Source organism: Cervus canadensis, chromosome 8 (assembly GCF_019320065.1).
Source record: "Cervus canadensis isolate Bull #8, Minnesota chromosome 8, ASM1932006v1, whole genome shotgun sequence".
Classification (NCBI taxonomy): domain Eukaryota; kingdom Metazoa; phylum Chordata; class Mammalia; order Artiodactyla; family Cervidae; genus Cervus; species Cervus canadensis.
Genome location: NC_057393.1, coordinates 63428852 through 63436686, shown reverse-complemented (window position 1 = coordinate 63436686; position 7835 = coordinate 63428852). Strand labels below are relative to the sequence as shown.

The window sequence follows — 7835 nt, the reverse complement described above, 5'->3', positions numbered from 1 at the left end:
TACTCCTAAGTATTTTATTATTTTTGTGTTTTTTCTTTCAGTTTTTTTACTCTCCCTTTACTCCGCTCCCTTTTAAGTATTTTATTCTTTTGTTGCCAATGGTGAAATGGTATTGTTCCCTTAAATCTTTTCTCTTTCTGTTTTCTCATTGTTACTGTATGGGAATGTAATGGATTTCTCTGTATTAATTTTATATCTTGCCCCTTTACTATGTTCATTGATTAGCTCTAGTAATTTCTGGTAGTGTCTTTAGGTTTTCTACATAGAAGATGATGTCATCTGCAAACAGTGAGAGTTTTACTTCTTCTTTTCCTATCTGGCATTCCTTTTTTACTTCTTTTTCTGCTCTGATTGCTGTGGCCAAAACTTCCAACACTATGTTGAACAGTAGTGGTGAGAGTGGGCACCTTTGTCTTGTTCCTGATTTCAGGGGAAATGCTTTCAATTTTTCACCATTGAGGGTGATGCTTGCTGTGGGTTTGTCATATATAGCTTTTATTATGTTGAGGTATGTTCCTTCTATTCCTGATTTTTGGAGAGTTTTAATCATAAATGAGTGTTGAATTTTGTCAAAGGCTTTCTCTGCATCTATTGAGATAATCATATGGTTTTTTTATTCTTTTCAATTTGTTAATGTGGTTGTATTAAAATTGATTGATTTGCGGTATTGACGAATCCTTGCATTCCTGGGATATAAGCCACTTGGTCGTGGTGTATGATTTTTTTAATATGTTGTTGGATTCTGTTTGCTAGAATTTTGTTTAGGATTTTTGCATCTATGTTCATCAGTGATATTGGCCTGTAGTTTTCTTTTTTTGTGGCATCTTTGTCAGGTTTTGGAATTAGGGTGATGGTGGCCTCATAGAATGAGTTTGGAAGTTTACCTTCTTCTGCAATTTTCTGGAAGAGTTTGAGTAAGATAGGTGTTAGCTCTTCTCTAAATTTTTGGTAGAATTCAGCTGTGAGCCATCTGGTCCTGGGCTTTTGTTTGCTGGAAGATTTTGATTACAGTTTTCAATTTCCTTGCTGTGTGGGTGCTGTTAAGATCTTCTATTTTTCCTGGTCAGTTTTGGGAAAGTTTATACTTTTCCTAAGAAATTTGTCCATTTCATCCAGTTGTCCATTTTATTGGCAGTAGAGCTGCTGGTAGTAGTCTCTATGATCCTTTGTATTTGTCAGTGTTGTCCTGTTGTGATTCTCCATTTTCATTTCTAATTTTGTTAATTTGGTTCTTCCCTCTTTGTTTCTTAATGAGTCTTGCTAATGGTTTGTCAATTTTGTTTATTTTTTCAAAAAACCAGCTTTTAGCTTTGTTGATTTTTCCTATGGTCTCTTTAGTTTCTTTTGCATTTATTTCTGCCCTAATTTTTAAGATTTCTTTCCTTCTGCTAACCCCGGGGTTGCTTCATTTCTTCCTTCTCTAATGTGGCTTTAGGATGTGAGTTGAGGTTATTTTTATTTGGCTTTTTTTCTTGTTTTTGATGTAAGCCTGTAATGCTATGAACCTTCCCCTTAGCACTGCTTTTACAGTGTCCCATAGGTTTTGGGTTGTTGTGTTTTCATTTTCATTCATTTCTATACATATTTTGATTTCTTTTTTGATTTTTTCTATGATTTGTTGGTTATTCAGAAGCGTGTTATTTAGCCTCCATATGTTTGAAGTTTTAACAATTTTTTTCCTGTAATTGAGATCTAATCTTACTGCACTGTGGTCAGAAAAGATGACTGGAATGATTTCATTTTTTTTGAATTTTCCAAGACCAGATTTATGGCCCAGGATGTGGTCTATTCTGGAGAAGGTTCCGTGTGCACTTGAGAAAAAGGTGAAGTTGATTGTTTTGGGGTGAAATGTCCTATAGATATCAATTAGGTCTAGCTGGTCCATTGTGTCATTTAAAGTTTGTGTTTCCTTGTTAATTTTCTGTTTAGTTGATCTATCCATAGTTGTGAGTGGGGTATTAAAGTCTCCCACTATTATTGTGTTACTATTAATTTCTCTTTCATACTCGTTAGTGTTTGCCATACATATTGCGGTGCTCCTATGTTGGGTGCATATATATTTATAATTGTTATATCTTCTTCTTGGATTGATCCTTTGATCATTATGTAGTGTCCTTCTTTGTCTCTTTTCACAGCCTTTGTTTGAAAGTCTATTTCATCTGATATGAGTATTGCGACTCCTGCTTTCTTTTAGTCTCCGTTTGCATGAAATATTTTTTTTCCAGCCCTTCATTTTTAGTCTGTATGTGTCGCTTGTTTTGAGGTGGGTCTCTTGTAGACAGAATAAATAGGGGTCTTGTTTTTGAATCCATTCAGCCAGTATTTGTCTTTTGGTTGGGGCATTCAGCCCATTTACATTTAAGGTAATTATTGATAGGTATGGTCCTGTTGCCATTTACTTTGTTGTTTTGGGTTCACGTTTATACACTTTCCCTGCATTTCCTATCTAAGAGAAGACCTTTAGCATTTGTTGAAGAGCTGGTTTGGTAGTGCTGAATTCTCTCAGCTTTTGCTTATCTGTAAAGCTTTTGAGTTCTCCTTCATATCTGAATGAGATCCTTGCTGGATACAGTAATCTAGGTTGTAGGCTATTCTCTTTCATTACTTTCAGGACGTCCTGCCATTCCCTTCTGGCCTGGAGGGTTTCTATTGATAGATCAGCTGTTATCCTTATGGGGATCCCTTTGTGTGTTATTTGTTGTTTCTCCCTTGTTGCTTTTAATATTTGTTCTTTGTGTTTGATCTTTGTTAATTTGATTAATATGTGTCTTGGGGTGTTTCGCCTTGGGTTTATCCTGTTTTGGGACTCTCTGGTTTTCTTGGACTTGGGTGGCTATTTCTTTCCCCATTTTAGGGAAGTTTTCATCTATTATCTCCTCGAGTATTTTCTCATGGCCTTTCTTTTTGTCTTCTTCTTCTGGGATTCCTATGATTCGAATGTTGGGGCGTTTCACATTGTCCCAGAGGTCCCTGAGGTTGTCCTCATTTCTTTTGATCCTTTTTTCTTTTTTCCTCTCTGTTTCATTTATTTCCACCATTTTATCTTCTACCTCATTTATCCTATCTTCTGTCTCCGTTATTCTACTCTTGGTTCCCTCCAGAGTGTTTTTGATCTCATTCATTGCATTATTCATTTTTTTTTTTGCATTATTCATTTTTAATTGACTCTTTTTTATTTCTTCTAGGTCTTTATTAAACATTTCTTGTATCTTTTCAATCTTTGTCTCCAGGCTATTTATCTGTAACTCCATTTTGTTTTCAAGATTTTGGATCATTTTTATTATCATTATTCTAAATTCTTTTTCAGGTAGATTCCCTATCTCCTCCTCTTTTGTTTGACTTGGTGGGCATTTTTCATGTTCCTTTACCTGTTGGGTATTTCTCTGCCTTTTCATCTTGTTTAGATTGCTGTGTCTGGACTGGGCTTTTTGTATTCTGGAGGTCTGTGGTTCCTTTTTATTGTGGAGGTTTTTCCCAGTGGGTGGGGTTAGACGATTGGCTTGTCAAGGTTTCCTGGTTAGGAAAGTTTGCGTCGGTGTTCTGGTGCGTGGAACTTGATTTCTTCTCTCTGGAGAGCAATGGAGTGCTCAGTAATGAGTTTTGAGATGGGTCTATGTGTTAGGTGTCACCTTGGGCAGCCTGTATGTTGACGTTTAGGGCTATGTTCCTGCGTTGCTGGAGAATTTGCTGGTATGTCTTGCTCTAAAACTTATTGGCTCTTGGGTGGTGGTTGGTTTCAGTGTAGGTATGGAGGCTTTTGGACGGTCACTTATTACTTAAAGTTCCATGTAGTCAGGAGTTTTCTGGTGTTCTCAGGTTTTGGGCTTAAGTCTCCTGCCCCTGGATTTCAGTTTTATTCTTCCTGTAGTCTCAGGACTTCTCCAACTACACAGCACTGATAAGAAAACTTCTAGGTTAATGGCAAAAAGATTCGCCCCCGTTAGGGACACCCAGAGAGGTTCACAAGAGTTACATGAAGAAGAGGAGAGGGAGGAGGGAGATAGTGTTGAGCAGGAGGAGAAAAAGGCGGACTCAAGAGGAGAGAGACAGATCTACGCAGTTGTCTGTTCCCAGAATGTTCTCCGTAGCCCAGACACCCACCAAGATTCACAGAATTGGATTGGGAAGAAAAGGGGAAAGGAGGAAATAGAGGTGTTCTGAGGTAGAAAACAGAGAGTCAAGATTGGGAGAGAATAATCAACACACTCCTGAATAAAAATGGGAACTGAATATTGGATTCTTAAATGTTCACAATTTATATCATATATTGAAAAACAAAAATTAAAAATCTAGAGATTAGACTCTTAAAAATACTATATTAAAAACAAAAACCAAAACACAAAAAAATTTTTTTAAATATATATGAAGTTCAGTTTAAAAAATAGGGCTTCTCTCTTTTTTTTTTTTGGTAAGGTTATAGTGTATTGAAAATGAAAATTAAGGAGTAGTAGAGGAGTACTAGAGGACTTTAAAAGAAATAAGAGAAAAAGAAAAATAGAAAATAGAAGAGAAAAAGGAGAAAAAAAGAGGAAAAAAAAGATTTTTCCCTAATTAAAAAAAATCGTAAAAATCTATGAAAATGAAAGTTAAGGAGTGATGGGGGAGTAATAGGGAATTTTAAAGGAAAATAAAAGAAAAAATAAAAAAGAAAAAATTAAAAAAAAAATTTTTTTTCCTTATTAAAAAAAAAAAGTAAAAATATATCTAGGAATTTCTCTGGAGCTGTTGAGGTCAGTGTCGGTTCGGCTCAGTTTCAGATATCTCCTCGTTCCAGCTTACACTTAGGGATTTTAATCTGTTGCACAGGTCCCTTCTGAAGCGGTTCCCTTTGTTTATTTGGCTTCTGTTTTCCGGTTTCTTCAGAGCCTCATTTCCGCCCTGACACAGGCCGGCGGAGGTGGACTCTTATTCAGGTAGCTAGTTCTGTCGCGCTGCTGGGAGGGGCTGACACTGCGGGGATGGGCTGGCGCTGCTGGGAGAGGCTCGCGCTGCTTTCTCGGTCTGCGCTGCTCAGGATCCCGGCTGCTCTATATGGAGCGCGCCGCGCGCAGCTCCCCTCGGGTGCTCCACAAAAGCGCGGAACAAAAGGCTGCGTCCGCTCTTGTGCCTTCCCCGTCAGAGCGGTCCAGGCAGCCAGGAGCTTGACAGGCGCACTTTCCCCGGGTGCGGCGCGCCCACTACCTTCCGCGGTCCCAATCTCGGTTTCTGCCAGTCGGGTGCATGCGCCTTCTCTCCTCCGCGTCCCCAGCCCCAGTCCCCGCCCGCGTCGGTCGGGTGCCTGCGCCCTGTGTCTTGCCGCGACCTGCTCCCGCCTCCGGTGGGTCTGGGCCGGTCCGCAGTCTGCGAGCTCTTCTCTGGACTTTCTCGGTCCCTTTATTCTGCGGCCGGCCGGCAGCGTGTTCGGCCGGTTAATTTTCTCTCTCTTCCCTGCTCTCCCACAGTTCAAGTTGGCAACTCACAAAAGCTCCCTCCGATTGTCCTCAGGGCACCGCCCCCACTTGCTGGTGGCGGATGCGGGTGTCTTGGGCACTTTTCTGCTGAGAGTTGCTTTTAGGCTCGTAATCTGTGGGTTTTATTTATTGTTTCCCTCCCAGTCAGGTTGCCCTCCTAGATTCAAACACTTCCCCCAGGCCCGACAGTGCGAGGGTTTCCCGGTGTCTGGAAACGTCCTCTAAAGACCCGCTTCACGGGACGGATCTCCGTCCTTAGCTCTTTTGTCTCACTTTTTATCTTTTATATTTTGTCCTACCTCCTTTCGAAGACAATGGGCTGCTTTTCTGGGCGCCTGATGACCTCAGCTAGCGATCAGAAGTTGTTTTGTGAAGTTTGCTCTGCGTTCAGATAGTCTTTTGATGAATTTGTAGGAGAGAAAGTGGTCTCCCCGTCCTACTTCTCCGCCATCTTGGCTCCTCTGTTGCTGCTATTTAGTCCTGTCCTACTCTTTGCAAATCCATGAACTGTAGCCCACCTTGGGATTTGCTTTGTCCATGTGATTTCCCAGACAAGAACAGTGGAGGGGGTTGCCACTTCCTTCTCCAGGTTATTTTCTCAACCCAGGGATTGAACCCACGTCTCCTGCTTGACAGATGGATTCTTTACCACTGAGCCACCTGCGAAGCCTATACTTAATGTTAGGGAAGAATAATTCTAATCTTTATATTTTCACCACTTTTATTAAGAAGAGCTGTTGACAAGTTCTCTGGTGGTAAAGAATCCACCTGCCAGCGCAGGGGACATGAGTTGGATCCCTAGTCTAGGAAGATTCCATACGCGGCTGGTCAGCTAAGCCTGTGCCACAGCTACTGAGCCTGTACCCTGGAGCCACAAGCGAAGCTGCCGCAATGAGAAGCCCACACACTGCAAGTAGAGGGTAACCCTTTCTCACTGCAACTGAAGAAGGTCCATTTGTAGCAACGAAGACCCAGCACAGCCAAAGATAAAGTAAATAAATATTAGAAAAGAATAATTGTTGAGTTGATAGCATAATTATTTTCCTTTTTAGCCTGTTACTACAATGTATTATATTTTTCTTCTGTTATTATTGTGTATTCTTTAAAATGTAAGCATTTTGAGGGCAGGCACTTGGTTTTAGTCCTTGCTCTGTGTCCTTAGTATCTCCAGCAATCTATGTGACTTAAAAGACTTTCAATGAACAAATTTTGAATGATGGAAGTGATTAAGAGACATAACCCTATATGAGAAAACTTACCTTTCTTTACTGCTCGATTCTCTGGTTTGTATTAATTTTATTTAGGGTTTTCTTTTTTTTTTTTTTGGACAGGCTGAAAACATAGCATCTTTACAAGCATAAATATTTATTTTAATCTAGTTATTAAATTTTTTCTTTTAATGTCATGCATTGAAATGTTTTGACTGCAATATAAATAAAGTTTATAATAGTATAATCTTCGGAGGCAAAGATCTGAATTTTTAGACCTGGTTTCACTTTCTTATTGAGTGGCCTTCAACTCTTTGAGCATTAGTTTCTTCAGAAGTAAAATGAGATGATAACTCAAAACACCATAACTTTATAGTTTGTTAAGAAAATTAAGTATAGCAATAGGCATAAATTACCTAGCAAGGTGCCTGACGCATAGTAAGTGATCAGAAAGCTTAGCTTTGGGACTTCCCTGGTGGTCCAGTGGCTATGCAAAGGGCTTGAGTTCAATCCTTGGTTGGGCAATTAGGTCCCATCTGCTCCAACTAAGACCTGGCAAAGCCAAATAAAACTAGTAAAAAAAAAAAAAAAAAGCTTAGCTTTTACATAACTGTTCTGATTTGAACAACTCACAGATGTAATGTGATGGTGATTTATCACATTAATAATAGATATGATAAAGTAAAATGTGGGACCCTAATGAATACCCTTATCTAAATTGGTATTCAGGATGTCTATAGTCTTTTTGAATACAAGATATCATAAGATGTTCACCATACCTAATAAAATAATGTCATAATTTTTACTTATGTTAGTGGGCAAATAAGCTAACTTCTGAGAGTTAAAGGTCTGAATTTTGCTTAACACATTTTGTGCTATGTAAATAAGGAATTTTAAAGCATTTCTAAGACATGCTTATTTAGGGTTCCCCTTTGAGCCTTCAGTTTAGCTGATAATATCCAAAGTTAAGTGTAGGAGAAGAAGTTTTAAAAAATCTTAGTCGAGTATAATTGCAAAGTGTTCTTGTTTCCACTGGAAGAAATTCAGAATATGTAAAAGAAAATTCTTAAGACAGAGTTTTTATTCTAACAGTACTATATGAATAGGCTTTTGAATATAATAGCTTATTGATAAAATTTTTGAATTTATAAATGAATCATCTGTTAAAATCTTTAGA

The 7835-nt window shown here is 38.8% G+C and overlaps 1 protein-coding gene across 7 annotated transcripts in view; it reads left to right on the top strand.

Moving 5' to 3' along the window:
• ADK (adenosine kinase) overlaps positions 1 to 7835 on the top strand; it is a 591696-nt gene that overhangs the window by 192524 nt on the left and 391337 nt on the right. The window lies entirely within an intron of this gene.